Source organism: Bos indicus, chromosome 20 (genome assembly GCF_029378745.1).
Source record: "Bos indicus isolate NIAB-ARS_2022 breed Sahiwal x Tharparkar chromosome 20, NIAB-ARS_B.indTharparkar_mat_pri_1.0, whole genome shotgun sequence".
NCBI lineage: Eukaryota > Metazoa > Chordata > Mammalia > Artiodactyla > Bovidae > Bos > Bos indicus.
This window is the reverse complement of record NC_091779.1, coordinates 48,516,120-48,524,911: the sequence shown is the minus strand read 5'-3', so window position 1 is coordinate 48,524,911 and position 8,792 is coordinate 48,516,120. Positions and strand designations below refer to the sequence as shown.

The window sequence follows — 8,792 nt, the reverse complement described above, 5'->3', positions numbered from 1 at the left end:
CTGAGATACCAGACAATCCCAAGAGTTACCATAAAGTATAGGCTTTTACTATGCTGCTGCTGCTACTGTTGCTAAGTCGCTTCAGTCGTGTCCGACTCTGTGTGACCCCATAGACGGCAGCCCACCATGCTCCGCTGTCCCTGGGATTCTCCAGGCAAGAACACTGGAGTGGGTTGCCATTTCCTTCTCCAGTGGATGAAAGTGAAAAGTGAAAGTGAAGTCACTCAGTCGTGTCCAACACTTTGTGATCCCGTGGACTGCAGCCTACCAGACTCCTCCGTCCATGGGATTTTCCAGGCCAGAGTACTGGACTGGGTTGCCATTGCCTTATGAAAAAATTACAAATTTACAAATTCTTCACCATGGCCTTTTAGTCCCACCATGAACTTGCCTATCTCTCCAACTTTACCATATCCCACTCTTTCATTCACTACATCCACTTCCACCATCCTGGCTTTCAGGTGGTTTTAAAGTTATACCAAGTTCATACACACTTTAGAGCCTTCACACTTCAACCTGCCTAAAACGTACTCTCCTGGATATTCATATGGTTGGTGTCAATAAGAATGTCAATATTTTAGATAGTTACAGAATGAACACCAAATAAATCTAAAGTAGCACTCCAAAGCACTATGTATCATATCATTTTACTTTCTTCACACTTTTTACAATCAGAAATACTTTGTGTGTTTGTTTATTAGACTGATTAGCTTCCCAACCAAAATAAAACCCCATAAAATATGGATATTATCTTTATTGTTAGCACTGTATTCACAATATCTAGAATTGAATCTGGGACAAGACAGCTGTTTAGTAAATAGTTATGAGAACATGCATTTTTTTTACATAGGGAAAATTCTTGAAACATTCAAAGTTTCAGATGATTGTGTACATTTAGCATTAGAAAAATTATTTTTATTATCATGTTTCTTTAAAAGAAAAAAACAGGTTGGATTTTTCACTGATATTTAATGGAAGAGGGATTAAGTAACCTAGCATATATAACAGAAATCTGTTTTTTAGAATTCAAGATAGATTGAGAAAAGCACAAAGATGAGAATTATGGAGAGATTTTCCTATTACAATTAACAAAGATTAAAATTTAATATTCTAAAGAGTTTAGGTATGCTATAATTTTGGAATTTCTCCATGTGGAAGACCTCTGAGCATTTCTTAATATATATATTTTTCTAGGATCAAGAATTAAATATATCTACTATACAAAGACTGCCCATATGTCTTTTACCATGGGCCAAATTGCTAAAGACAATTATGTTCATGAAACATAACCTCCTATAGTGAGTAATAACTATATTTTTTATTTCTGTGATTTTACTTAAAAGTTTACCTTTATTAAATCCATTTAATTACATTCTGATCTTCCTCCCTTTCCATTCCTTCCTTTCTTCCCTCCTTCCTCTATTACCTCTCCTCCTTTATTCTTTCCTTCCTCTCTTCCCTCCTTCCTCCCTTCCTTCCTTTCTGATTCTCATTTTTCATCTCTCTATATCGTTACATATAAACTGCCATTAAGCAGGATTCCTTGATACATAATTTTAAGGAGAAAAATATTTTTTGAGAATTACTGAACTTACACTTTTTAATCAGAATAATTTTGGATAAAACACTAAACTTATATAGTGAGGCAGGAGGAGAAGCGGACAACAGAGGATGAGATGGCTGGATGGCATCACCAACTCGATGGACATGAGTTTGAGTGAACTCTGGGAGTTGGTGATGGACAGGGAGGCCTGGCGTGCTGTGGTTCATGGGGTCACAAAGAGTCGGACATGACTGAGTGACTGAACTGAACTGAAGGAATTTTCAAAGCTTAAGGAGTAAAAAACAATGCATGTCTGATCATCTGGGATGATTCCAGTTTAGGGATATTATAAACAAAGCTAATATAATTTTTTAATGTGGCTAATAGCTAGAATTATAGTTGATAGATCAAATGATAGGAATATGCTTACTTTTATCAATAATTCAGAAATTTTAACAGGGTTTATATACTTTTACACTCTCATCAACAATGTCTGAGAATTCTGGTTGCTCCACACCCATGCCAATTTTGGTGTCCTCAGTTTTTTTTATTTGTTTGAAAGTGCTAATTGTTCAGTGTTGTCCAACTCTTTGTGACCCTATGGACTGTAGCCTGCCTGGCTCCTCTGTCCATGGAATTCTCCAGGCAAGAAAACTGGAGTGGGTAGCCATTCCCTTCCCAGGGATCTTCCTGACCCAGGGACTAAACCTGAGTTTCCTACACTACAGGCAGATTCTTTACCATCTGTGCCACTGGGGAAGCCCATAGGATCAGAAATAGTCACTGAAACATGGAATTGAACCAGGGGCCTTTAGATCTTTAGTCTAACACTCTCCCAGTTGAGTTATTTCAGCCACTCACTATTATTATTTGCTTAATTGAGCTATAATTAGCATATAACATTGTGTAAGTTTAAGGTGTCCAACTTGTTGACTTGATACATTTGTGCATTGCAATATGATTACCACCATTGCCTTAGTTAACACCTCTATCATGTCACTTAATTATCTTTTGTGTGTGTGTGGTGAAAACAATTAAGATGTAGTCTCTTAGCAAATTTGAAGTTTATACAGAAGTGTTGACTGTAATCACTATGCTGTACAATAGATCTCCAGGATTTACTTGTCTACTAGTTGCAACTTTGTATTGTTAAACCACATCTCTTCAATTCTGCCACTATCTAACCCCTGATAACCACAATTCTATTCTTTGTTATTACAAATTTACCCTTTTTATATTCCATGTTTAAATGATGTTATACTTATCTGCCTTTCTCTAACTTAACCTCACATAACATGACACCCTCAAGGGCTATCCATGCTGCAAATGGCTGGATTTCCCTCTTTCTCATGGCTCAATAATATCACTTTGTATGAATATATATACCACATCTTCTTTATCAATTCATCTGTTGATGGGCACTTAAGTTGTTTCCACATATTGGCTATTGTGAATAATGGTGCAGTAAACATGGATTACAGATGTATTTTCAATATTTTTTCATTTATTTTAGATACATACTCACAAGTGGGATTGTTGAATCATATGACAGTTCTATATTTAATTTTTTTTTCTTTCTTTTTTTTTTAAATTTTATTTTATTTTTAAACTTTACATAATTGTATTAGTTTTGCCAAATATCAAAATGAATCCATCACAGGTATACATGTGCTCCCCATCCTGAACCCTCCTCCCTCCTCCCTCCCCATACCATCCCTCTGGGTCGTCCCAGTGCACTAGCCCCAAGCATCCAGTATCGTGCATTGAACCTGATGATAACAATAACCCTGTGTACGAGACAGCAAAAGAGACACTGATATATTTAATTTTTTAAGGAAACTCCATACTGCTTTCCACAGGGACTGACCGTTCACAAGGGTTTCCTTTTCTCTAGCCAAACACAGGTTATCTCTTATGTTCTTGTTGATAGCCATTCTAAGAAGTGTGAGGTGGTATCTAATTTTTTTTGTTGTTTTGATCTGCATTTCCCTGATGATTAGTGGTGTTTAAATGCCTATTCAGGTCTTCTGTCCATTTTTTATTCAAATTGTCTTTTTTTGCTGTTATGATATCCATGAGTTTTTAACAAGTCTTTACCCAATACACAATTCGCAAATATTTTCCATACTGTAGGATACCTTTGCATTTTGTTGATTTTTTTCTTTTTCTGTGCAGTTTTTCATTTGATGTAATCCCACTAGTTGATTTTTTCAATTTTGTTGTCTGTGCTTTTGGTGTCACAACTGAAAAAAAATTATTGGCAAGACCAAAGTCAAAATGCTTCTTCCCAAAGTTTTCTTTTAGGAGTTTATGATATCAGTTCTCATTTTATGGACTTTAACCTATTTCGAGTTCAATTTTTTGAGTGGTATAAGATAAGGGTCTGATTTCAGTTCTCTGCATATGATTACCCATTTTTCCCAATACCATTTTTTTAAAGAGACCATCCTTTCTCCCTTGATTATTCTTCACTCCCCTGTCTAATATTAGGTTGACTGTACATACAGTGGCTTATTTCTGGGCTCCCTATTCTCCTTCACTGTTCTGTATGTGTATTTTTTTGCCAGTTCCATACTATTTTAATTACTATAGCTTTGTAGTATAGTTTGAAATCAGTAATTATAGTCCCTCTTGCTGTGTTATTCTTTTACAGCATTGCTTTAGCTATTCAAGGTCTTTTGTGGTTCCATAGATTGAATTTGTTTGTTTGTTTATGTGAAAAATACCATCAAAATTTTATAGGGATTTCATTGAATCTATTGATTAGTTTGGGTATTATAATCCACAATCATAGAGTATCATTCTATTCAATTGTATCTTTTCAATTTCTGTTATAAAGTTGTTTAATCTTTCACTCTCTTGGTTAAATTTATCCCTAGGTATATATATATATTTTTATTCTATTGATCATGTGATAGTTTTCTCATTTCTTTGTACTGTTAGCTCAATTGGAGATTTCATTTTCATTTTATTTTTCTCTAATACTGTTGATTACATTTATGAACTTACTGGCTTTATGCATATATTATTTTGCAAAGTGTTCATTGATATCATTTGCTCCTTATTAAATAGACTTTTCTGTTGCCCTTCCTCTTGAAATCCAGTCATACTTTCCTGTTTCTTCATACATTTAATAAGTTTAAGATGTAGCTTGGGCATTTTCAATGCTATGTTTAGAGGCTCTAGATTCTGTTACATTCATCCAAACAGTATTGATATTTGTGTGTATTGGTTTGTTTTTGCAGATGATTAACCTGATTGTACTTAAACTGCAATCTTTGTCTCTCAGACATAAGCTCAAAATTCAGTCCAGTGATTTTAGCCTTTGCTGTGCCCCTGAGGTCTGTATATGGCTCAGTACCAATTTATGTATACATTATACACATAATTCATAATTTCTCCTCTCTTGTTCTCTCCTTTCTTAGCATTCCTTCATCACTTTTAAACATGGTTTTATAATTTGCGTGCCCCAAATTCTATTCTGTTTCTTTAAGGCAGTAATGAGTTTGATTTGCCTCTTAGTGTTAAGGACCAATATATAAATAGCTCATCCGGATTCATTCCCTTCTTCACTGTCATTCCTTCATCCAAATGTTGACTCCCTATCAAGAGCAACTTCTTTTCACCCTTTCTCTTCCTCTTTCCTTCTTCATCTCTTTCTTTTCTATGTAATCTCTTTTTTGTTTGTTTGTTTGTTTGTAAGATCATTGGTACTATGAAAGCATACTTTTAAACTAAGAATGTGTAAGGAATGCTGAAATCCTCTCTTTCTAAATATTATACTTACATTTTGCCTTTTTCTTACTACCATATTTCTCACTGAAATTTATCAAAGTTTAGAAAGGAAGCATCTTTTTTTCCCTTCAAAGCCTAATTGAAAATGGAATTTTATTTTATAGTCATTTGCCATGCCATGCTTCAGTTGTGTCTGACTCTGTGAGACCCAATGAACTGTTGCCCACCAGTTTCCTCTGTCCATGGGATTCTACAGGTAAGTGTACTGGAATGGATTGTCATTCCCTTTTCCAGGTGATCTTCCTGACCCAGAATCAAACCGACATGTTTTACCTCTAACCTACCTTGGCAGGCTACCACTAGCACCACCTGGGAAGCACTATAGTACCTTAAAATGTTTTAAAATACATCATCAGTAACTCAATTCATGTCCAATATTCTTTTTGTTAGACATTGATCCTGATACAAATAAAACCTATTTTATTCATTCTTTCATTCACTTAACTGATATTTATTGAGCTCTAGCTATATGCAACAGGTTTTTTTCCAGTGATGAAAATATAAATATGACCAAAAACGGCATAGCCTTGCAGCTCAGCGAGAAAGAATAATATTCAACAGAGCATCACACAAGCAAACTAATAAAAGTTTTAATAGGATAAAATATATAAAGGAGAGGTCATGATGATAAAGTACACATCAGGTGAAAATCATTTATGTATGGAGGCTAGAGTAAGCTTTCCTGAAGAAGTGACTACTGAACTAAGATTTGACAGAAAGTAAAATTCAACTAAAAAGGACTGAATGCAGTGGATGAGCAGGGAAAGAAAATTTCGGACAAGCTAAATAGTCTGGTATGTTCAAGATGGAACTGAAAAGAGGTCAGAATAGTTGAAGCATAGAGCAGGAGGTAACCACTCCAGTGTTCTTGCCTGGAGAATCCCAGGGACGGTGGAGCCTGGTGGGCTGCCATCTATGGGGTCGCACAGAGTCAGACACGACTGAAGCGACTTAGCAGCAGCAGTTTGACAATATTGGAGAAGGCAATGGCACCCCACTCCAGTGCTCTTGCCTGGAAAATCCCATGGATGGCGGAGCCTGGTACCCTGCAGTCCATGGGGTCGCCAAGAGTCAGACATGACTGAGCGACTTCACTTTCACTTTTCACTTTCATGCATTGGAGAAGGAAATGGCAACCCACTCCAGTGTTCTTGCCTGGAGAATCCCAGGGACGGGGGAGCCTGGTAGGCTGCCGTCTCTGGGGTTGCACAAAGTCGGACACAACTGAAGTGACTTAGCAGCAGAGCATGAGGTGAGAGGATAATGCTAAATGAGACCTGTGAGGCAAATGAAGAACAGATGATTGAGGGTTTGTGAGCCAGGCTGAATTTCAGTCTTTGTCCTTAGAGCAATGAATACCAACATAATCTTTGCCATTAGCTTTCACAACATTTGCAGTCTGACAGCATGAGTTTCTCTTGTTTACAGGTAATTAAGAAAGTTTTTCCCTCACATTATAGATGTTGATACTCTAACAGGAATTTTAATATCATGCACAGTAAAATAGGAAAAATAAACATAAAATTCTGTATGAAAAACATAAAAGGAAAATATTTACAAATGTATTTTATTTAATAAACTAAACTTATCTAATGTTAATGAAAGGGTGGTTTATGTTTCATAAATGAGGTCTAATTTCTTTTGGATACTGTTTAAAACATACTGTTTAAGCACATATCTGAACATAATTATGGCATATCTGAAAGAAACTCTAAGTGGCTGTGAAAATGAAAGTCGCTCAGTCATGTTCAACTCTTTGTGACCCCATGGACTATACAGTCCATGGAATTCTCCAGGCCAGAATACTGGAGTGGGTAGCCTTTCCCTTCTCCAGGGTATCTTCCCAACCCAGGTCTCCCACATTGCAGGCGGATTCTTTACCACCTGAGCCACAAGGGAAGCCCTAAAAGTGAAAGTGAAAGTGGCTGCAGTGGTTTTCAAAATCACAGTTTATGAGCTCACTGGGGTACGGTCATATCTTTTTTAATCTTGTAAGAAATATGAATTAAGCACATTGTTTTGGTGGAAACTCAGAGGAGTAATTACATAGTTACACATGAGCAAGCCTGAATCTATTGCAAACAGTATTTAGCAATGTATGTCTTATTTCTGAAATACCCATTTGCATGCATAAAAATTACCAATATTTATATTCAAATAAAAGCAATACAATTTATGATTGATGAACAATCTAAAGCTCCATACTCCTCCAGATACTTCTTTTAAATCTGAGGGAAATGTATCCTATTGAGAAATATCTGATGAAATCCAGCTGTATTTTATTCTCATTTCAATCTATCATCACAGAAAATATTGACTATTTTTCCCCTCAGACATGCAGCTGTCAACTATCCAACTATGGGCCTAGATTTACATCTTAGTTTATTTCCTACCTATTCATTTTCATTTAAAACACTTGTTTCATGAAACTAGCATTTGCTGTGTGAAAAAGGAAGACAGGATGTGCAATCTCATCAAACCTGTCAATGAATGTTCATGGGCACAGCAAATAATATTCATTAAATTCAAGTGAATATATTTCCACCTTAAGAGATGGTAAAAATCATTATACATCTATGTGCATTGTATGCATATTCAGTCACTCAGCTGTGTCTGACTCTTTGCAACCACACAGACTGTAACCCACCAGGCTCCTCTGTCCATGGAATTTTCCAGGCAAGAATATTGAAACAGGTGGTCACTTCCTTCTCCAGAGGATCTTCCCAACCCAGGAATCAAACCCACGTCTCTTATATCTCCTGCACTGGCAGGCAGATTCTTTATCACTGTGCACTGAGCATTATTTCTATCATATTAATTATTCCATTAAAAAGATTTCTATTGTGTGCCAGTAGTGATAAGAATCCCTGTCCCTTCATTCCCCTACCCAAGTATGCAAGCATATTCAGTCATGTCCAACTCTTTGTGACCCCATGGACTCTAGCCCACTAGGCTTCTTTGTCCATGGGATTCTCCAGGCAAGAATACTGCATTGGGTTCCCATTTCCTTCTCTAGGGAATGTTCCTGACTCAGGGATCAAACCCTTGTCTCTTGTGTCTCCTGCATTGGCAGACCAGTTCTTTACCAGCTGAGCCACCTGAGAAGCCCAACCCCAAGAGGCATATTCAAATACCTGCAAAGTGTTTTTGCTCACTTTGAAAGTAGGCCAAGCTACAAAAGACTCTGGATAGTTGTATAGACTTTTAAGTTCTTTTGAAAACTTAAAGACACTCTGCAATCAGTAGCAGAGAGAGGATATATTAGTGAAGACATGCAAGGATGCAGTGGTAAATTCCAATAGCCATCACCCAGAAGAATAAAAAATACGTATATTTATTTCTCATAAAACAAATCTTGGTGATAGTTTAGGCTGATGGAACCATTCTTTTCAGTGTGGTTTTGTAAGAATCCTAGTTCCTTCTCACAGCTCAGCTATCCCAGAGGATATCATTT

The 8,792-nt window shown here is 36.5% G+C and overlaps 1 non-coding gene across 1 annotated transcript; it reads right to left on the bottom strand.

Annotated features, from left to right (window-relative positions):
- Positions 1-2,324: 2,324 nt before the first annotated feature.
- Positions 2,325-2,397, bottom strand: TRNAF-AAA (transfer RNA phenylalanine (anticodon AAA)). Its single transcript has one exon. It is a non-coding gene; the product is annotated as a tRNA-Phe (tRNA).
- Positions 2,398-8,792: the final 6,395 nt, after the last annotated feature.